Genomic DNA, 24,583 nt, shown 5'->3' on the forward strand with positions numbered 1-24,583 from the left:
CACGTACCAACACAGACTATCCCCCAATTTAACTGATCCCCAAAGGTTTTTGATTAAATAGCGGAATTGAAAATATGATCCCAAAAAAGTGTATGTATATCACACGTACACAACCACACTGGGCCCCAATTACTATTGTTTGTACCCCTAAAAGGCTAGATGAGGAGTAGGGGGAGTATGGAACAGGCAGCACCCTCAAACCTTCAGAAGTATGAGATGAACCCCAACAACTTGGAAAGGTGGATCTCTCTCACACGTACCAACACAGACTATCCCCCAATTTAACTGATCCCCAAAGGTTTTTGATTAAATAGCGGAATAGAAAATATGATCCAAAAAAAGTGTATGTATATCACACGTACACAACCACACTAGGCCCCAATTACTATTGTTTGTACCCCTAAAAGGCTAGATGAGGAGTAGGGGGAGTATGGAACAGGCAGCACCCTCAAACCTTCAGAAGTATGAGATGAACCCCAACAACTTGGAAAGGTGGATCTCTCTCACACGTACCGACACAGACTATCCCGCAATTCAATTGATCCTCAAAGGTTTTTATTGAATAGCGGAATAGGAAATATGATCAAAAAAAGTGTATGTATCTCGCACGTACACAACCACACTAGGCCCCAATTACTATTGTTTGTACCCCTAAAAGGCTAGATGAGGAGTAGGGGGAGTATGGAACAGGCAGCACCCTCAAACCTTCAGAAGTATGAGATGAACCCCAACAACTTGGAAAGGTGGATCTCTCTCACACGTACCGACACAGACTATCCCCCAATTTAACTGATCCCCAAAGGTTTTTGATTAAATAGCGGAATAGAAAATATGATCCAAAAAAAGTGTATGTATATCACACGTACACAACCACACTAGGCCCCAATTACTATTGTTTGTACCCCTAAAAGGCTAGATGAGGAGTAGGGGGGGTATGGAACAGGCAGCACCCTCAAACCTTCAGAAGTATGAGATGAACCCCAACAACTTGGAAAGGTGGATCTCTCTCACACGTACCAACACAGACTATCCCCCAATTTAACTGATCCCCAAAGGTTTTTGATTAAATAGCGGAATAGAAAATATGATCCCAAAAAAGTGTATGTATATCACACGTACACAACCACACTAGGCCCCAATTACTATTGTTTGTACCCCTAAAAGGCTAGGAGTAGGGGGAGTATGGAACAGGCAGCACCCTCAAACCTTCAGAAGTATGAGATGAACCCCAACAACTTGGAAAGGTGGATCTCTCTCACACGTACCAACACAGACTATCCCCCAATTTAACTGATCCCCAAAGGTTTTTGATTAAATAGCGGAATAGAAAATATGATCCCAAAAAAGTGTATGTATATCACACGTACACAACCACACTAGGCCCCAATTACTATTGTTTGTACCCCTAAAAGGCTAGGAGTAGGGGGAGTATGGAACAGGCAGCACCCTCAAACCTTCAGAAGTATGAGATGAACCCCAACAACTTGGAAAGGTGGATCTCTCTCACACGTACCAACACAGACTATCCCCCAATTTAACTGATCCCCAAAGGTTTTTGATTAAATAGCGGAATAGAAAATATGATCCCAAAAAAGTGTATGTATATCACACGTACACAACCACACTAGGCCCCAATTACTATTGTTTGTACCCCTAAAAGGCTAGGAGTAGGGGGAGTATGGAACAGGCAGCACCCTCAAACCTTCAGAAGTATGAGATGAACCCCAACAACTTGGAAAGGTGGATCTCTCTCACACGTACCAACACAGACTATCCCCCAATTTAACTGATCCCCAAAGGTTTTTGATTAAATAGCGGAATAGAAAATATGATCCCAAAAAAGTGTATGTATATCACACGTACACAACCACACTAGGCCCCAATTACTATTGTTTGTACCCCTAAAAGGCTAGGAGTAGGGGGAGTATGGAACAGGCAGCACCCTCAAACCTTCAGAAGTATGAGATGAACCCCAACAACTTGGAAAGGTGGATCTCTCTCACACGTACCAACACAGACTATCCCCCAATTTAACTGATCCCCAAAGGTTTTTGATTAAATAGCGGAATAGAAAATATGATCCCAAAAAAGTGTATGTATATCACACGTACACAACCACACTAGGCCCCAATTACTATTGTTTGTACCCCTAAAAGGCTAGGAGTAGGGGGAGTATGGAACAGGCAGCACCCTCAAACCTTCAGAAGTATGAGATGAACCCCAACAACTTGGAAAGGTGGATCTCTCTCACACGTACCAACACAGACTATCCCCCAATTTAACTGATCCCCAAAGGTTTTTGATTAAATAGCGGAATAGAAAATATGATCCCAAAAAAGTGTATGTATATCACACGTACACAACCACACTAGGCCCCAATTACTATTGTTTGTACCCCTAAAAGGCTAGGAGTAGGGGGAGTATGGAACAGGCAGCACCCTCAAACCTTCAGAAGTATGAGATGAACCCCAACAACTTGGAAAGGTGGATCTCTCTCACACGTACCAACACAGACTATCCCCCAATTTAACTGATCCCCAAAGGTTTTTGATTAAATAGCGGAATAGAAAATATGATCCCAAAAAAGTGTATGTATATCACACGTACACAACCACACTAGGCCCCAATTACTATTGTTTGTACCCCTAAAAGGCTAGGAGTAGGGGGAGTATGGAACAGGCAGCACCCTCAAACCTTCAGAAGTATGAGATGAACCCCAACAACTTGGAAAGGTGGATCTCTCTCACACGTACCAACACAGACTATCCCCCAATTTAACTGATCCCCAAAGGTTTTTGATTAAATAGCGGAATAGAAAATATGATCCCAAAAAAGTGTATGTATATCACACGTACACAACCCCACTAGGCCCCAATTACTATTGTTTGTACCCCTAAAAGGCTAGATGAGGAGTAGGGGGAGTATGGAACAGGCAGCACCCTCAAACCTTCAGAAGTATGAGATTGTGTTCACTGTACCCCACAAAGATTGAGTTCACTGCACCCCACAATGATTGTGTTCACTGCACCCCACAAAGATTGTGTTCACTGCACCTCACAAAGATTGTGTTCACTGTACCCCCCAAAGATTGTGTTCACTGCACCCCACAAAGATTCTGTTCACTGTACCCCACAAAGATTGTGTTCACTGCACCCCAAAAAGATTGTGTTCACTGCACCCCAAAAAGGATGTTGTTCACTGCACCCCAAAAAGGATGTTGTTCACTCCACCCCAAAAAGATTGTGTTCACTGCACCCCACAAAGATTGTGTTCACTGCACCCCAAAAAGATTGTGTTCACTGCACCCCAAAAATGATTTTGTTCACTGCACCCCAAAAAGGATTTTGTTCACTGCACCCCAAAAATGATGTTGTTCACTCCACCCCAAAAAGATTGTGTTCACTGCACCCCAAAAAGATTGTGTTCACTGCACCCCACAAAGGATTTTGTTCACTGCACCCCAAAAAGATTGTGTTCACTGCACCCCAAAAAGGATGTTGTTCACTGCACCCCAAAAAGGATTTTGTTCACTGCACCCCAAAAAGATTGTGTTCACTGCACCCCACAAAGGATTTTGTTCACTGCACCCCACAAAGATTGTGTTCACTGCACACCAAAAAGGATTGTGTTCACTGCACCCCAAAAAGATTTTGTTCACTGCACCCCAAAAAGATTGTGTTCACTGCAGCCCAAAAAGATTGTGTTCACTGCAGCCCAAAAAGATTGTGTTCACTGCAGCCCAAAAAGATTGTGTTCACTGCAGCCCAAAAAGATTGTGTTCACTGCAGCCCAAAAAGATTGTGTTCACTGCAGCCCAAAAAGATTGTGTTCACTGCAGCTCACACACAGAAAAATGGATGTGGATCACTGACACCTGCCTATCTCCAATCCCACACCACACAGCAATATCGATTGTAGTTTGTAGAACACAGTTTCCCTAAAATTCAGCAGACTCTGTCCCTAACAGGATTGAGAAGAGATCGTAGATCAGGATTGAGTGCAGACCCCACCCCCCACACAGCAATATCGATTGTAGTTTGTAGAAGACACTGACCCTATAATTCAGCAGACTCTATCCCTAAAATGCCTACAACTCGCCCTGCCTAAACACTCCGACCTGTCCCTCAATTCTATCCGGACACAAATGGTTTTTTCCTGCCTATCTTTCCCTAATCAGCAGCCAGCACGTTGATGTGTGCTCTGTCCCTGAATCTAAGCAGCATAATGACGCCGCTGCGGCTGCCTCGAACTTATAAAGACTTGGTCACATGCTTCAGACGGCCAATCACAGCTACTGAGACATTTGCAGGCATGGCTGGGATGGCTTAAGGCACACCAGTTAAACGATTGTTGATTGGCTGTTGAAAGCCCGCCATGAAAAGAGCGCCAAAGCATGCAAAACCCGGAAATAAAACGACCGAACACGGATTTTTACCCGAACATACAGTAAAGTGTCCGTGTCCGTGTTCGGGTACAAAAAATCCAATTATTCGGTACGAACACGAATAATACAGTCCGTGTTCGCTCAACACTAGTCACTACAGTAGTGCAGTAGTGATTTAAAATTATTGCAGTGAGTGAGTGTACTGCAGCAGTAGTCCACTGACTCCCCGCTGTCTAGCTTTTTTTCTAGCAGTTTTGCACTGACTGCAGTTAGTGATTTAAAATCTTTGCAGTGAGTGCACTATGCAGCAGTGGTCCACTGACTCCTCCAATCCACTGTCTATCTGTTTGTTGTTGTTTAGCTTTTTTTCTAGCAGTTTAATTTGCACTGAGTCTGACTACAGTGTTAAAAAATGTTAATAAACAAACATTAACATGTTCATTAAGTCTCCATTCACACTGGTACGACTTGTCAGGCGACTTGGTCAGCCTGACAAGTCACGCACCGTTGCGTCCCATAGTGTAGTACAGGAAAGGTTCTAATAGGAGCGACACAAGTCGCTCCGACTTAGAAAAAGGGTCCTGTACTACTTTGGGGCGACCTGGAGCGACTTGCATAGACATTCATTTTATGAAGTCCGTGCAAGTCGTGCCGAAGTCGTGGTGCACGATACTTCACGGGTCGCCCCCTAAGTCGGAGCGCCGTAGTGTGAACCGAGCCTAACAGATTTGTGTTGAAATTTGTGTTTATTTTGCAAAATCTTAAATGTGCAAAATATCGGCCAATATCGGCCGATACTGATATGCATTGGCCAAAATATCGGTATTGGCAACGAAAACCCGATATCGGTCGATCACTAATATGAACCCACCGATGATGATTAATGATGGCAGCAATAATAGTTATGAATGTAGTCAATGTGGTAAATAGAACATTGAAAAGTTGTCAGGACAACCATACGAGAACAGGCACTCCTTATGCTCCCCTGCATTGGATCACCGCACATGCCGCTCTCCACCTGCAGCTCTATAGCGGTTCATGCCTCGTTTTGGTCATCCTTTCCCCAGAGTCTGAGGTCACGTCCGTGTCCCCTTCACAGTCGGCACTTATCGTGGGTGATCGGAGAGGCCACAGACGCCGATCCTTCTTGCCTCCTATACCGGCATCGTGGGCACCAAGCTGTGAGTTTTTAACCCCTTATTTTGGCTTCACCATTGCAGATCAAGCAGGGGTCATTGTACAAGGTGTACTACTGTTTTATACATACATGGAACTGATTTTGAATAAAACTTTTCAATGTTCTGTTCAATGTTTACTACATTGGCATCATTCATGACTATTATTGCTGCCATCATTAATCATCATCAGTGGGTTCATATAGCGCTTATATGTAGTTAACCCTTGTGACTGATTAGGCAGCATGCATACTCTGAATTGAGATGAATACGTTGTAAAATCTCAGTTAATGTCAGCTGTTCCAAATCAGTTATAAATATATTTGGACACAACATATATATTTGGTGTTATGTTCCTGTTCATATTTTTTTTAAATTAAAAGTTGACAGACAACCTTTATTACCAATAATATGTACTTTACAATGTTTCTGACACATATTTCAGCCTCCTGGATTTTTTTTCCATCTGGTCTTCAGATATGAAAGTCAGAGTGATTTAACACCTGTTTAGATTTACCATCCATGTGACGAAATGAAAAGTATGCCGTTTGCAATAAACTTTGCATAAAACAGTTAATTTGCATTTAATTTTAATGGTCCAAAGAATGTCAGGCAAAATGGTCGGCCCTCACGCATGTTCACTTCATCAAATCTCGCCCTCTTTAAAAAAAAGTTTGGACACCCCTGGTCTATGGGAATGTTTGACCATTCTTCCAGAAGCGCATTTGTGAGGTTATGCACTAATGTTAGAGAGAAGGTCTGACTTGCAGTCTGCACTCTAATTTATCCCAAAGGTGTTCTTTTGGGTTGAGATCAGGACTCTGTGCAGGCCAGTCAAGTTCTTCCTCCACCCTAAATTTGCTCATTCATGTCTTTATGGACCTTGCTTTGTGCACTGGTCCAAATCATTTGGTGGAGGGGGGATTATGATGTGGAGTTGTTCTTCAGGGGTTGGCCCTGGCCCCTTAGTTCCAGTGAAGGGAACTCTTAAGGCGTCAGCATACGAAAACATTTTGGACAATTTCATGCTCCCAACTTTGTGGGAACAGTTTGGGGTTGGCCCTTCCTGTTCCAACATGACTGCGCACCAGTGCACAAGAGAGCATGAAATTGTCCAAAATGTCTTCGTATGCTGATGCCTTACGAGTTCCTTTCACTGGAATTAAGGGGCCAAGCCCAACTCCAACCCCACAACATAATCCCCCCTCTACCAAATGGTTTGGACTAGTGCACAAAGCAAGGTCCATAAAGACATGGACGGACGAGTTAGGGGTGGAGGAACTTGACTGTCCTGACCTCAACCCGATAGAACACCTTTGGAATGAAATAGAACACAGACGACGAGCCAGGCCTTCTCTTCAACATCAGTGCCTAAACTCACAAATGCGCTTTCGCAGGAATGGTCAAACATTCCAATAGACACACCTTGTGGAAAGCCTTGTGGACAGCCTTCCCAGGAGAGTTGAAGCATTTATAGCTGCAAAGGGTGGGCCAACTAAGTATTGAACCCTTAGACTAAGACTGGGATGCCACTAAGTTCATGTGGGTGTAAAGGCAGGCGTCCCAGTACTTTTGGTAATATATTGTATGTCGATATGGGTTACATGCATTTTTACCACAAAAATATCTACATTTGTCTGTAAATGTCAGGGAGCAGCTGTTTTTAAGTACCAAGTCAGCTGGGGTAGTCGCAGAGAAGCAGTAGATTTTCTCCTAGTTAATCTAAAAGCTTGAATAGATAGATGACGTAAGCCCTTTATAAGTGGAGACTTTACAGGTGTTGGGGTCAACTGCAACCTCTTTAACCATTTGCACCCATTTATCCTGTTGCGACTTCAGATGTGGCAACGCGGTTTACAAATCTAATGGACCCTTTTTAATAGGTGCGATTTGAAATAGTCCGATTTGAAAAATAGTTCCTGCACTATTTTTGGTGATTTCAAGTGTGACTTGCATTGACATCTGTGCATTAAAATGCACAGATGTTGGCAAGCTGTAGATGAAATCGCACTGTGCTGCAGCTTTGAAATCGCGCTGAAGTAGAACAATTTCAAAGCCGCATTCAGTGTGAATGGGGGCTAAATAATAAAGTCATCTTCACATGCACACAATGGGGTTGATTTACAAAACACAAATAGACTGCTCACTTTGTAAGGGAAGTGACACTTTGTAGGCTAGGTTAACACTTGTGCGATCATAGTTATTGCATGTGATTCGCACCGTATTGCTGTGTAGATCACATGCAGTGTCTGTGCAATGAAAATTCAGCCATACAAACTGTATGGCAGAATTTGCATCGCATTCAGGACAAAAATGGTGCAGGACTCTTTTTTGGTCTTCAATGGAATTGGAGCGCATAACTGTGCACACCTATGCGATCCGATTCCTGCACCATTTCACAGTTCGCACTGTGATCTGCAAGCCGATTTTGGGGTGTCGTTAACTTTACATTGACACCCGCAGCAGTTAGCAGATGTCAGTGTGAATCGTTGACGATTCAGATGCAATGTGGGAACCCACACAGGAATCGCGTTGGTTTCCGCATCGAACAAGTGTGAACCCAGCCGTAAGGAGAATTTCTCCAAAGTGAATAATGGGAAATTTCACTTTTCAAAGAATTCCTAATTAAATTTAAGGAAAATAAAAAGCAGCATTTTTGCTTGCATGTGATTGGATGATGGAAGCAAGCAGAGCTTCACCTCATTCAATAGGTTCAGGGAAAATTCCTTGGTAAAGTGCAACTTCCCCTGAAATTTGAAGAGTCTTTTTTTCTTTACTAAATCAATCCTGGTTTTTCTATGTTTATTTGCATCAACAGCTTTCCCAATGGGGCCATTCTCTGACCCTCAGGAGCCATAGCAGTCACTGATGCTGACTAATCTAATGAAGATGAAAGTGGCTCTACCTAGGATTAACCTAGCTTTTACAAACATCTAATGAAAGCTGCCAAGTTAAGGCTGCAGCAATTATTTTTTCCTTGATGGTTTTGTTATATCTGTTAGATAAGTGCAAAAAATACCAGCTGATATTGTCAGAAGTTCAGTAATGTCATGTGTCCTACCAGTGTACTCTGCCAAGTTATCTCAAGTAGTGTTATCCACCCTGCTCAGTTTACGTACCTCTGTAAACTAAAAAACAACTTCCCCTTTTGTAATGGAGATTAGGTAGATAGCTGTAATTTAGTTCTTTTTTTTTTTTTAAAGATGTTTATTTTTAATTTTCAATAAAACACATGAACAAACCAACAGAAAAGCAAAACAGTATACAGAGTTAGAGGCATAGACATAAAAAATATGTAAAGGCAAGAGATGACCAGCGCTATGGAGTGTGCGGTGAAGCGTGAGAGACTGACAGGTGTAAGCAGCCAACAACCAAACCCCAAAAGGGGTCAGGATATGTGTAAAGTGCAAAGAGAGGTTGTAAACGGCGCTACCTTTGTGCAATTAAAAGAGATAAAGTGCATACATTCACTGTTAAAGAATTATAAAAAGGGAGTGTCCCATAAAATTGAAAAAATATATGTGCTATATATCAAGTGGGTTCAGGTCATAAAAGATCAAGATATCCTAGTCTGTGATAAAATAAAACCCAAAAAGTGCTGAAGTGCAATAAATAAATTTAATACCATAGACAGTGTTTTTATTGTGATGTACAAATAATAAAAATCAATCCAGTGTAGAAATAAAATCAGATGTTAGTGATATTTCGGGCACTGTTTATTGCTGAAAGTGCACCATGCCCGCAGAAAAACAAAACAGTGAAGTGAAAGTGATAAAGGTTACCGGGGAAAAAATCCCTAAAAATAAAAAGGAAATAATGAAATGAAAATGCCAGCTGCAATCACCCGTGTGACCACTAGGTGTCGCGCTGTAAATACAACCTGCCCTGCACGGAAGCTTTAGGCAAGGATGGATCTCCAGGGGTCCCCCTCCACAGTCAAAGCACCAGTTGGCGTGTTTCCATATGGAGAGAAAGAAGAGGGGAGCCTCATGAAGTATCAGATCGTATAAATAAAGAAGAAACGTAGCATCCACTCACTGTGTGAAACCGTGATAGCTGCCTCGGATCAGTAGTACTCGCCAGGAAGCTTCCGCGTTCCACGGCGGTGGAATCTCAAAACCGGAAGTGACGCTGTGACGCAATGGACCCGCCCTACGCGTTTCGTCATCGACGTCTGCTGGAGCGGCGTCAATGACGAAACGCGTAGGGCGGGTCCATTGCGTCACAGCGTCACTTCCGGTTTTGAGATTCCACCGCCGTGGAACGCGGAAGCTTCCTGGCGAGTACTACTGATCCGAGGCAGCTATCACGGTTTCACACAGTGAGTGGATGCTACGTTTCTTCTTTATTTATACGATCTGATACTTCATGAGGCTCCCCTCTTCTTTCTCTCCATATGGAAACACGCCAACTGGTGCTTTGACTGTGGAGGGGGACCCCTGGAGATCCATCCTTGCCTAAAGCTTCCGTGCAGGGCAGGTTGTATTTACAGCGCGACACCTAGTGGTCACACGGGTGATTGCAGCTGGCATTTTCATTTCATTATTTCCTTTTTATTTTTAGGGATTTTTTCCCCGGTAACCTTTATCACTTTCACTTCACTGTTTTGTTTTTCTGCGGGCATGGTGCACTTTCAGCAATAAACAGTGCCCGAAATATCACTAACATCTGATTTTATTTCTACACTGGATTGATTTTTATTATTTGTACATCACAATAGAAAGAAAAAAATTAAGAGGTCTGAGACGTGAAAAGATTACATCTAAAATGCTCTTTTGAGTGTTAATGGAGGTGAGCGGCCATTACACCTAATGTTGGATTGTTAGCTCACCTACCCCTGCATCTGGCTGTTATCAGAAGCTGCATCTCACCTTTTTAGCCACCGGATTTTTGAGCACCTTATTCACTGCAACTATCCGTTAAAAGACTTTCTTATGGACTTTCTAGCACCTTATTCAGCACTATAGCACTTTACTCACTTGAATTAATTGTTTGAATATCCTTTATGGACTTCACAGCACTATGCTTTAGATTAGCACTTCTATTTATTATACGGGATTTATAGATTCTTTGTATAAGTTTTTTTCTCACTGGATTTGGATTTCATGATTATCATAAGAAGCTGAATCACTGCCACATTTTCTTAAGTGATTTTTATTTTTTTCTCTCACCCTTTCATCACTTTTTGATACACCACCTTATCACTTGCTTACAGAAGTTTTATCACTGTCTTATATTGATTTTCCCAGTGATCATTTAAATATATTCTTTGCTTATAGAAGATTATATTATTGTCACTGGTTTAGCCATCATTTTATAATATTTATTATCACCCTCATATTTATTCAACACTTGTATTACCATGCTTTATTGACTATTATCAAGTTCACGATCCGTTTTGTTTTGATACTGGCAAATATATCATCTTATATCAAGGGTTTTCAGTTTCTTTTACTTGTGTTTGTGGTTAAGTATTGTGATCTGACTTTGCCACTGATCATCAATTTCCTTCAATATTTATTACTCCTTTATTTATTTATTTAAGTGGTCCATCCTTTAAAGGAGCTGAGCGCTGATTTTCTCTACTCTCTAAATTACTGTGGTATGTGGTGACACTACTAAATTGGCTGCTCTATCCTTGGTGTTCCACTGCATTCTATATCTATCAACTTCTTCCTCATATCTGGCACGTCTTATACCCAATATTAGAGCATAATGTTACTCCTTTTTCCATTTCTCTCTCAGTAGTTGTTTGGCCTGCTGGTATTTGGCTCTCAGGGTTCAGACCACAGGGGAATAATCCGGGAAAAGGGACACCACCGCATTGTTAATCCTCAGGCTCCCCTTCAGCTGAGCCGAGCACAGGATAGAGCACAGGATAGAGTCCCAATACTTTTGGCAATATAGTGTATATTTATATCAGGATCACTGTTCTCCTTGCTCCAGAGGAAGCTGTGCCTGAGAACTTGCAGCAACTCAGTGCTTCTGCTTCATCCATTGTTTGTATCTAGGCAAATGTATGCCGATGTGCCAGCTTTTCTTCATGATATTCTTGCATTAGTGAAGTTCTCGAGACCTTTCAGCTTGAGCACCAGGTTTTAAAACCACCTTTGGATTGCAGAAGGGGGTTGTAGCACTGTCCAAGTTGTTTCTACTAACTGTGCTTCCCTTACCTTTCCTGCTGCTGCTTCTTCATCATTACCCTATCATTCATCAGGGGCAGCCTTCATATGGATCCTGGATCTATCTATATGGTCAATTCGCCACAGAGACACAATGTGGAATAAGACATTGTAAGCCAGCTCTGAGGAATACGACAGCTGCAGGAAGCCTAGAGGCAATACTAGTAACTAGTTATTTGCTTTCTGCTTGTCTTTTTGGGTGCAGATTCCATAGTTCAGGTCTTCTTTAATAGGCCTATTACACTGGTGGAAACAGTCCTTTAAGCCCCCTTTCCATTGGTGGTCAGTGACACTTACTTTGTGTTGTTGGACAATGAAGCTTACCTTGTGTTGTTGGGGGTTTTCTCTGTTGTCAGCATGTTGGCAGCTGTTTGTTTCCAGAGTGGAGAAGGCTTCCCTAGGTACTCCCGGAGCAAATGAAATTGTGCTGGGTTTTCCGGCCCTATGACAATTAGAAGAGTGGTGAGGGACCAGTGAATGGAGTATAAGATCTGCAAGGAATTAGGCCATCAGCCTTTGGCCCATTGCAGGTGCATAGGTAATTGGTCAGTAGTAACGGCACTAATACTGATCTTTGAGAGATTTATACACGTTAATTCATCTACCATCCCTTTTGTTATAGTATCGGCTAACTTTTGAGCTTCAAATTGCATTTAGTATGTTTCAAACAATTTGTAAATTTTTGGAAGTAATTAATGCAAACAATGAATGAAGATAAAAAAGAGAACACACTTTATCTTAAAGCAGCTCTTCAGTCTTTTATTTTAAATTCTGCTTTATTGTAGCAAAGTCACAAAAGTACAAGGAAGTTTCAAACCATTAACAAAGTGTGTGTCAAGCATAACAAGTTTATCTCAGTTCTAATTTACACAGAGTATTACAAAAGGATTACAAAGCTTCCAGATCATTTGAATAAAACTTTGCATGTCAGTTTAATCAATCTCTTTATTTTTTATTGCTCGTATTATAATTATTGTTATCTCCTCTGTTTCCATAAACTATAAGCTTTTAATAGCTTGTAAGCATTAGCACCTGGGTATCGAGCGTTCAGGGCTATATTAAGTTGCAATCTAACAAGGAGATAAAAAAAAAAAAAGAAGAAAAAATTATTCGTGTCACTCTTTTAGAAAAGACTGGGGGGGGGGGGGGGTAAAAGAAAGGTGGAGATAGCGAGGAAAGACAAGGGGGGAAGTAAGGTGTGCAGATGGCGGGGGCCCAAAAGTCCCGCATACATCCTTTGTGATGAGGTCTCCTATGACTCAATAAGTTTATGATCCTGCCACCTCACGCAGGTAGTCATCAGAATATATGAAATAATGCCAAGGCCCCCATTTGTCTCTAAATTGTTCTTCTGTATTATGGATCATAGCAGTTAGTTCCTCCATGCGGTGTATTTTTGGAGTACCACGGTGCACGAGTTGGCGGATGAGTTTGTCTCCATAGTGAGGGTATACATGCCTTAGCTGCATTAAGCAGTTGAAAGGTTAGTGATTTTTTTATACTTCCAGAGGGGCATGCTGCCAGATTATCTTTTTCATCTACTGCCATCAGTTGTTTAATAGTGTCTGTTACCTCCCCCCAGAAAGATCCCAGAGCGGGGCAGGACCAAAAGGTGTGGAGCATGGTTCCCACCTCTGACTCACATCTCCAGCATCTGTTTGAGATAGAATCATCTATTTTATGGAGTATAAAAGGCACCCTATTCCATCTCGATAGGATTTTATATCCCACTTCCTTCTATTGGTTCGCTATGGAAGACTTGTGTGCCATTAAAAGGATTTTCTACAGTTGGCTATGTGTGAATTGCACATTAAGGTCTGCTTCCCATTGACGAATGAAGGGCAAAGTTACCTCTTTTACCACCACCATCAAGAAGACATACATCAATGTCAGTGTATGTTTGATTTGTTCTCTGGTCCTGCAAAACACCTCAAATGTGGTTGGCATGCAATGGGTGTATGATGCCTTCTGAAAGGTCTGGAGAAAGTGTCTGAGTTGGTTGATGCTGAGTAGGTCAAGTGGGGGTTCCGATAGCTTGGATAAGTCTGTCAGAGATGGCAAACTGCCCTGTGGCCAGATGTCTATTAGGAAGGTCCTCCCCTGTTGTTTCAGTCTGCCTAATCTCCCATCGGCTAGCCCGGGGGCAAAGTCGGGGTTTCCTATAACTGGAGTCAGGGGAGATGGCAAGGGCGCTATGTCTGTAGATCGCAAAACAGCCTTAACTTCTAGCAGGGTAGCTCTAATCAACCAGTGTTTTTGCATGTCCTTCTTCAGTCATTTTTCTTTCCATCTATTAAATCTTACCCTTGTTGTTTTACCTTTGGATAGTAAACCATTTTTTTTTTCTGCCATGCCAGTAAATACTTTATACAGCTCACTTCCATTTTCTTGTCTGGTAATTAGCTTAGGCTAATAATGACATTAATGCACAGCTCTCTCTCTAACTTTGTAAGAGCTTGCCAGCAAGGGAGAATGGAATAGTCAAAGGAAAGCCAAGGAGAGCTGGAGGGGGCTCGATGAGGAAGGAGATAACAGGAGACTGCAAAGGCCTTTGACACCGTTCCCCACAAACGCTTACTGTACAAACTAAGGAAGGTAGGTATGGACCATAAGGTGAGTACCTGGATAAAAAACTGGCTCCAGGGGAGAGTCCAGAGGGTGATGATTAATGGGGAGTACTCGGATTGGGCGGGTGTGGAAAGTGGGGTCCCCCAGGGTTTGGTCCTGGGACCAATCCTGTTTAATTTATTCATAAATGATCTAGAGGAGGGGATATCTAGTACAATCTCAGTATTTGCAGATGATACTAAACTAGGTTTGCCAATATCTTCTATGCAGGATGTGGAAACCTTACAAGCGGACCTGAACAAAATAACGGGGTGGGCAACTACATGGCAGATGAGGTTTAATGTTGAAAAATGTAAAGTAATGCACTTGGGGGCCAGAAACCAGAAAGCAAGCTACTCACTAGGGGGGGGGGGGGGGGCTCTGGTGATTCTAGGATGGAAAAGGACCTGGGGGTACTGGTAGACAACAGGCTTGGCAGTGGCATGCAATGCCAAGCCGCTGCAAGCAAAGCCAACAGAATACTGGGATGTATAAAAAAGGGGATTCACTCCAGAAATAAAGAGATTATTCTCCCACTCTACAAGACTCTGGTCCGGCCACATCTGGAGTATGCTGTCCAGTTCTGGGCCCCGGTCCTCAGGAAGGATGTGCTGGAACCGGAAAGAGTCCAGAGAAGGGCAACAAAAATAATTAGGGGAATGGAGGACATCAGCTATGAGGAAAGACTACAAGCACTGAACCTATTCTCTCTGGAGAAGAGACGCTTGAGGGGGGATATGATATCAATGTACAAATACTGTACTGGCGACCCTAGCATACGGAACAAACTATTCAGAGAAAGGAGATACAATAAGACACGTGGCCACTCACTAAAATTAGAGGAAAGGCGGTTTAACCTTGAAGTGCGTAAGGGGTTCTTCACTGTAAGAGCGGTAAGGATGTGGAATTCTCTTCCACAAGCAGTCGTATCAGCAGGGAGCATTGATAGTTTCAAAAAACTATTAGATGGGCACCTTAGAGACCACAACATACAGGGGTATACAATGTACGGTTAAAAGCAAACACACACACATCATAGGTTGAACTGGATGGACTGATGTCTTTTTTCAACCTCACTAACTATGTAACTATGTAACTATATCCATGAATATGTGCAGGCAAGCAGTGGTGTGAGTGTGTCTGTCTGTCTGTATCTATATGTGTGTGTGTGTGTATATATATATATATATATATATATATATATATATATATATATATATGTATATATATATATGTGTGTGTGTGCCTCTTTATGCCTCTGTGTGTCTGTGTAAATCCAGGAAGTGAACAGTCAGCAGCTTCAGCTGCCCACAGTTAAAATGGCTGCAGCCAGACTTATTGGAGGGAGAATTCTGCAGCATATTTGGTAAGTACAGAATCACAGTATACAGTATATAAAATAATATGCAAAGTGGTTGGAGGGAAGCTTCAGAATGGCAAAGATGTTTTTATTACAAATTATGTGAGCAGACTGCAGTTCCTATTTAAGGAATGGGAAATATGAAAAATAACCTATACAATAACTTGAGCATTTTTTAATACATATTTCTAAATGTATTCAGTAAGTACAGATTAAAATGCTGCGTTACTAAATAGTAGATCCTAAGTTAAAATCTTAGCTCAAAAGGGCTCCATTCACAAATCGGTATCTTACTACATACAAGTATGCAGTATGATAAAGTACCTGCGTAGTACGTATTCGGGCGGCTTTGAATACGTACTACGCAACGTCCGGCCACATCCGACTTCTGGTTTTCGGGTACACGGGTGAAGCGCACGGCCATTTGTTTGGCGGCCCGTGGGATTGTGAAAGGCGTACTTATTACTGCAACACTGTAAGTGTATTTTTATTATGCGCAACGAATAAAGCTTCGATATACTGCACGATGACAGTACTTCTCTTTTCTTGTAACCTATGAGCAATACCTGGAAGTTGTGAGCTGCAGAGAACCATAAAAGCCTATTGGCTGGCGGTCCCTCGAGGTTATTACCACCAAGGACTATTCCTAAGGCAGTTTATTATTTGGCTTCTGGTGAGTAGGGGACCGAGAGGGGAGCACCTACTCACGAGTATTGAGCACCGGCACCTTATATGAGCACGCAGCACTTTTATCTTATGTTTGGCACAAAGACTTTCACTATAATACCACATAATTGATTGAAGATTATATGAACTCTCTCTTTATTTGGAAGCTATTTATTTATTATTTATAGTCACTTAAGTAATTTATATTTTGTACCTTTATGCACATATCTGTAAAGATTGTATAACTGTTGTACTCGGTACAGTTCAGGCACTAGCACTTTTGGCACATTATTGTTGATCAGAAATATTAATTTGGTTATATATACAGTAGGCACATATTTGGTAGATAAGCAGCGCAGGTACTTTATTATTTCATTTGTTTAAAAGACACCCCCCTTTTACCAGCAGCAGCTTATTAAATATTTATAAATTTATTTATTAATTTTAGTAGGTATAATCCTAAGCGCTAGCCTCACGCACCTATGCAGTATGATACCTCACAGCGTTTTTAAAAAAGTTTTTTGCCATTCCCTTAAAAATGCTACCAAAATATCACATGAGTTATTTTATGAAGTCATAAAGAGACATTGTTAAGGAGCAGGTAGCTGCCCATGTCCTTAACAACCACTAAACAACATTGTTGTTAAGGAGCGGGCGGCCGCCGCTTCTTTAACAACCAATGCGTCATCATCTGTCAGCGGGGTTCCCTGCAGACAGCTGAAAGAATAAATAAATTGCCAGCAATTAAAAATGTGAAAAAAAAGTGTTGGGTCTGGTATGAATTTTGAAGGGGGGAGCCCCCCAAAATCCATACCAGAACCTTATCCGAGCATGCAGCCTCACAGGTCAGGAAAGGGAAGGGCCAAGAGAGCGTCTCCCCCTTCCTGAACCATACCAGGCCACATGCCATCAACATGGGGGGAGGGGGGTGCTTTGGGGCGGGGGATAGGCTCTGCTTCTTCCCACAGCACCATGTTCCCTTGTTGCCGGGGACAAGGGTCTCTTCCCCACTACCATGGCCGGTATTTATGGGGTCTGCGGGTGGGGGGATTATTTGAATCTGGAAACCCCCTTTAACCACTTGCCGACTGCCTAACGACTATTTACGTCGGCAGTCAGCCCCTCACAGGCAAAGCGACGTAGTACTACGTCGCTAGCCTGTGAGGCTCTAGGGAGCGAGCGCGCGCCGCTGGAGGCGCGTTCCCGCTCGCTCACGGACCCCCCCGCGTGAGTGACCGGCGGACCCGATGTCCGCCGGTCACTCGCAATCGTCGGTTACACCGAAAGAAAGGCAGGTGGCTAATGTAAACAAAGCCGCCTGTCTTTCTCCCCTGTGTAACAGCACAGATCATACAGTCCTGCTATGTAGGACCGTAGATCTGTGCTGTTACACACACAGCCACATCCAATCACAGTAAGAATCACGCCCCTAGGGACACACTTAACCCCTCCCTCTCAAATAAAGTTAACCCCTTCCCTGCCAGTGTCATTTTTACAGTAACAGTGCATATGTATAGCACTGATTACTGTAGTAATGTCACTGGTAACCCCAAAAGTGTCAAAAATGTCATTCAAGGGTGCGATCTGTCCGCTGCAATGTCGCAGTCCCGCAAAAAAAAAATCGCAGATCGCCGCTATTACTCGTTAAAAAAAATAAACAATAAAAATGACAAAAATCTTTCCCTTAGTTAGTAATCGAAATAACTTTTGCGCAAACCAATCAAAATAAGCTTTTTGTGATTTTTTTTACCAAACATATGTAGCAGAAAACAAATTGGCCTAAAATGTTAAAAAACTTTGATTTTTACATTTTTGGGGGGGAATTTCATATAAAAAAATGTGAAAAATATTGTTATTTTTGCAAAATTGTCGCTCTTTTTTGTTTATAGCGCATGATCAAAAAATTGCACAGGTGATCAAATACTACCAAAAGAAAGCTCTGTTTGTGGGAAAAAAAGGACGTCAAATTTGTTTTGGTACATCGTCGCACGACTGCGCAATTGTCCGTTAAATTCACGCAGTGCCAAATCGCAAAATAGGCCCTGGTCAGGAAGGGGGTAAAATCTTCCGGGGCTTAAGTGGTTAAGGGCTCCCCCATGTACATAGTACCCCAACTTATTCACCAAAAGGAAAAAAAAAAGTAGTGTAAAGAAAGATATTAGACAAGTTCTTTATTTAAAAAATAACAATAAATTTCCCCTGGTGTAGATCCATCGTCAATCACGATACCCCACAATTCCAGTTGATATTCGGCCTGTGTGTACAAGCCTTAGAGGGACATGCTGAGCCTGCACCCACTCCACCGGTCCACTGTACCTCTGTTACCTCACTCCCAGTAAATCAATGAGGTCCCACCGTACACCTAGCGCAGACCTCATGCGTGCACTTATTAACTCTTTCACTTCCCGTACCTCATGGCCAGGCCATAGATCTCCATAAAGATCCAGTTGCTAGTGGATACCGACCACTAGGAAGGGAGCCAGACAATGACCCCCTCGCTACAGCAGGACATGTTATCCTACAAGGTAACAAGCCTAACAACTGATTGCTTGTAGCTTGTTCCTTCAGTTAGTTACCCATAGCATTAGCAAGTACACTTCTCTTCTCCTTGTCTTGCCAAATGAACTCTTTTGCAACGGTGTTACTTCATACCCCGTAGTGCTTTACAGACCTTGGTTCTTTAGATACACCATAACCAACATGCAGCACTTTTAATAACTTCAGTCCAGGCTCATACAGTAACGGTTAATGCAACTTTACTAAATAGGTGTGGCATAACAGTTCAATATGAACCACGTCTTTCCCATAACTCTAACTATAATAGCAATATAATATAATATAATATAATATAATATAATATAATATATTAGGCCTACCTCTGTGAGGTGAGAGTCCATTATGGCATTGTCCATGGCTTGGATGTCTCCAAAACGTCTCCAGTGTCTTCAACAGGCTGCAGGGCACAGCGGACCTGATACCCAGAATTGACCAGTACAGAAAGAGGAACAAGATCCTTGGACCTCAGCCTTCCCCCCTGTATAGCACAGATGGGCTGGCTAGGACCATACATCCTGGGAACTGGGCCTGCACAAGCTAATACTTTCCCCAGCCTTGGCCAGCCGCTAACTCACATGTACATTTTACCCGGCCCATATGCACTCTGCATATGTGCAAACCCTGTGTCACTTTCTCCCATGTTTTTACAATAGCAGAGCCTCGCACTGCTGCAGTATAAATCTTTGTTTTACAAATCATCATGCAACATCTGACAAAATATTTCACTAGGACTATTTTACTGTATATATATTTCTGCTGGACCTATTTAGGTCTCTAAACTAGGAATTGACCGGTTATCGGCAAGGCCGATATTTTGAGGGTCGATATGCACTTTCCCCGATATATCGCAATCGGCCCTGGAAGTTACCGATATTGCCGATATTTTCGTGACGTCTTTCTGCCCTCTTAGGCCGCCTCCCTCGGCTTGGACAGCCTCACCTGGAGTCGGGACTAGTCTCGCAGGAGTGTATCACAGCCACACACCCATCCATAGCAGCCTGGTGCCAGCCAGCCACCCACACCACAGGCCATGTACCAGCCAGCCACAGGCACTGTACCAGCAAGCCAGCCACCCACATGCCCTGTGCCAGCCACCCACTCACCACAGGGTGCCAGCCAGCCAGCCACCCACCACAGGGTGACAGCCAGCCAGCCATCCACCACAGGGTGCCAGACAGCCAGCCACCCACTACAGGGTGCCAGACAGCCAGCCAGCCACCACAGGATGCCAGACAGCCAGCCACCCACCACAGGGTGCCAGACAGCCAGCCACCCACCCACCAAACTGTGCCAGACAGCCAGCCACCCACAGGCACTGTACCAGCCAGCCGCCCACAGGCCCTGTACCAGCCAGCCACCCACAGCCCCTGTGCCAGCCACCCACCCACCACAGGGTGCCAGCCAGCCAGCCACCCACCACAGGGTGCCAGCCAGCCACCCACCACAGGGTGGCAGACAGCCAGCCACCCATCACCACAGGGTGCCAGACAGCCAGCCACCCACCACAGGGTGCCAGCCAGCCAGCCACACACCACAGGGTGCTAGACAACCAGCCACCCACCACAGCATGCCAGACAGCCAGCCACCCACCCACCACAGGGTGCCAGCAAGCCAGCCACCCACCACAGGGTGCCAGACAGACAGCCATCCACCACAGGGTGCCAGAAAGCCAGCCAACCACCACAGGGTGCATGACAGCCAGACAGCCACCACAGGGTGCCAGACAGCCAGCCACCCACCACAGGGTGCCAGCAAGCCAGCCACCCACCACAGGGTGCAAGACAGCTAGCCACCCACCACAGGGATCCAGCCACCCACCACAGGGTACTAGACAGCCAGCCCCCCACCACAGCATGCCAGCCAGACAGCCACCCACCCACCACAGGGTGCCAGACAGCCAGCCACCCACCCACCACAGGGTGCCAGGCACCCAACACAGGGTACTAGACAGCCAGCCACCCACCACAGCATGCCAGACAGACAGCCACCTACCCACCACAGGGTGCCACCAAGCCAGCCACCCACCACAGGGTGCAGACAGCCAGCCCCCCCACCACAGGGTGCCAGCCAGCCATCCACCACAGGGTGCCAGCAAGCCAGCCACCCACCACAGGGTGCCAGCCAGCCAGCCACCCAGCCACCCACCACAGGGTGCCAGACAGCCATCCAGCCACCACAGGGTGCCAGCCAGCCATCCACCACAGGGTGCCAGCAAGCCAGCCACCCACCACAGGGTGCCAGACAGCCAGCCACCCACCACAGGGTGCCAGCCAGCCACCCACAGGCCCTGTGCATCATGTTAAATTATATCATGCAGCACAGAAAAAACACAATGAATCATAAAGTGAAATACCAGTATCCCAGGCAACAATAACAGATATGTTTTAGAAAAAAAATAGGTGGCTAAATTCAGATGGAAGATCCCAACTGCTGGACAGAGTAATCACAGAGATGATGGTCACTGATAACCAGCCATTTACAATGGTGTCTGACTCTGGATTTAAGCGGTTGATGTCCACAGTTGAGCCAAGGTACACACTGAAGAGTGACAACTATTATCGAACCGAAATGCTGGGAAAGATTCACCAAAAGGTCGTTGAGAAAGTAAAGGCTATGCTGAAACCAGAGAATGCTGGCAACTCACTCTCATTCATGACTGACTGCTGGTCAGGACAAACAGAGTCACTAATGAGTCCTACATGCCACTTCATTGACAGTGGATGGACAAGAAGGCATTTGGTGTTGAATACAAAAGTGATGCAAGGATCCCACACTGGGGAGTACATTAGAGAAAGGTTTCTAGGCATGCTTGAAGAATGTGGATGCTTTTGCTTCGAGACAGCGGAGCGAACATGGTGAAAGGAATGAAGCTTGCTGAAGTGTCAGACCTCAGTTGCATGGCACACACCCTCCAACTTGTGGTACATGATGGTCTGTCAAACCAGAGAGCTTTGCTTGATATAATTGGCATGCTGAAGAGGTGCGCAGGCCATTTCCACCATTCATTCCTTGCCAAGCAGGGACTGAGGTGCATTTAGGAACACCTTGCATATATAAAAATATTGATGAAAGGGGTTAATGAATAACCTATTGCTCTACTATGCCTTAACTTTTTTGAGTGTAAGCTAACATGGACAAAATAATATCCCATATAGAACATGGGAAAAGTGGTTATATAGTTAGCTTTAAATAGGCAGAGAGAAATAATATAAGTAGTGTTCCTTTAAATTATTTATTTCTTTGAAAACAAAATGTAATATTCCTAAACACTAATCAAAATATAATGCTGCAACATAAAACAGAAGACAAGACAATTCAGGAAGACCTTGGTCTACCCCAAAACAACTTGATTAACGCTGTTCCAACACAATAGAACTTAACACTTCACATGCTGCAAAGAATGCTGGAGCAGAAGCGAGCCCTTACCATGTATTCAGGTGAATATGGAGGATTTTCTTGTCTTACTGCTGATCAGTGGGTCATTGTAGCCAATGTTATTGAGACCCTCCTCCCCATGGAGGAAGTGACACTAGAGGTGCATGAAGAGCATGAAGAGAATGAAAATGTTATGCTTGCATGTCTTTTGGATCCTCGATACAAGAATCATGCTTTCTCTTCTGATGACATATTGGCCAAGGCAAAACAATGGCTGACAGAAGATATTCAACAGGAGATGCAGGAGGTTCCTGCTGAAAAGACAAGTCAAGAAGAGCAGGTTTCTAATCTGGAAGAGCAGGATGCTGCAAAAAGAGAAAAATGTCCAAAAAGACAACGGACAGGAGAGAAACTTCATCTTGGTCGAATAGATGCCATGTTCAGTGTTTTATTGGGGCCTCATGTAGAGGATTCTTCTGAATCTGCAATAATGACCCTGGATGATGAACTTCATCTCAATTTGAAGGAACCAGTAATTGACAGAAGAAGTGGTGATCCTCTTCAGTGGTGGAAAGAAAATAAAGGCATGCTACAAAAGACTTGCTTCCCATGCTATAAAATACCTTTCTGCTCCTCGGTACCAAATGAGCGTGTTTTTAGTGAAGTGGCAGCAATATATGAAAAAAACAGAAGCGGTTTAACTGGTGAACATGCTGAAATCTTATGCTTTCTGCACTATAATATTGTTGTACTTAACTGGGAGTACTGAAAGTGAGTAGTACTAGTGTCCAGTCCACTGTCTTTTGCACTGCAGCTACTAGATTTAATAATTGCAGCTACTGCAGCAGTTTGTGTACATTTTGTTTTCGGAAGCCTTTAGTTATTATTTTCCCAGCACTTTATTTTTTACAGTTGTCTACAGTTGTCTACTCTTCTAGGACTCGTTCGTTCACATAACGTGAAACTGATGTACCTGCAAGTGAATGCTGTGCGATTTTCCTATCAGTTTTCATGCAGGTAAGGTGTGAAGAACGAGCCTTTAATGTTAAAAATGTTAATAAACAAAACATTAACATGTTCAGTACCAGATTTATGTCAAAAATTGTCTTTATTTTTCAAAACTTTAAATTTACAAAATATTGGCCCATATCGGCCAATACCAATACTTTGTGACCAAAATATTGGTATCGGTATCGGCCCTGAAAAAAACATATCGGTCTATTGCCTACTGAATATCGTAAGTCTCAAGATGTATTTGACAAGGAATGCACTGGTGCACTTCCTCCTCATCGTCCATATGATTGTGCTTTAGACTTGCAACCTGGTGCCATTCCCCCTCATGGCAGGGTTTATCCTCTTTTGGTTTCGGAGAACAAGGTCATGGAGGAGGAGTACATTGCGGATGCGCTTGCCAGGAGGTACATTCGCAAGTCCACTTCTCCAGTGGGTGCCGTTTTTTTTTAAAGAAAAAGGGCGGTGAGTTGAGACCTTGAATTGATTATAGGGGCCTCAATCATATCACGGTCAAGAATGAATACCCGATTCTGTTGATTACTGAATTGTTCAACCACCTCAAGGGAGCAATGGTCTTTACCAAGCTTGACCTAAGGGCAGTGTATAACCTCATAAGGATCAAGGAGGGCAATGAGTGGAAGACCACGTTTAATACTAGAACCAGTCATTATGAATCTCTGGTAATGCCCTTTGGCTTGTGCAATGCGCCCGCTTTATTTCAGGAGTTCAGCAATTATGTCTTTTGTGATATGTTGTAGCAATGCGTGGTAGTATATTTGGACCACATCTTGATTTACTCGGACTCCATTGAATCACACTATCTGGATGTCAGACGGGTGCTGCAACGGTTACGTGGCAATGGGCTTTTCTGTAAGCTTGAGAAATGTAAATTCCACCTGTCTCGGGTTGCCTTCCTGGGCTACATAATTTCTGCTGAAGGGTTCTCCATGGACCCACAGAAGGTTTCAGCTGTTCTTATTGGCCTCGCCCCAGTGGTCTCTGTTCCATTCAGCATTTCCTTGGGTTTGCCAACTACTATCAGAAATTTATCAAGAACTTTTCCTCTTTGGCCAAACCTATCTCAGATCTGACCCCAATTGGACGCTTGCTGCCATCCAAACTTTCAAGGCCCTCAAGTCTGCTTTTCCTTCGTCTCCTATTCTGTCTCATCCCAATCCTGGTTTGCCATTTGCCCTAGAGCTGGACGCGTCTGAAATGGGAGTAGGCACCCTCCTGTCTCAGCGTCGGACACCTGATGGACCCT

The sequence above is a fragment of the Pelophylax lessonae genome (genome assembly GCF_965119305.1).
Source record: "Pelophylax lessonae genome assembly, chromosome: 2".
Lineage (NCBI taxonomy): Eukaryota > Metazoa > Chordata > Amphibia > Anura > Ranidae > Pelophylax > Pelophylax lessonae.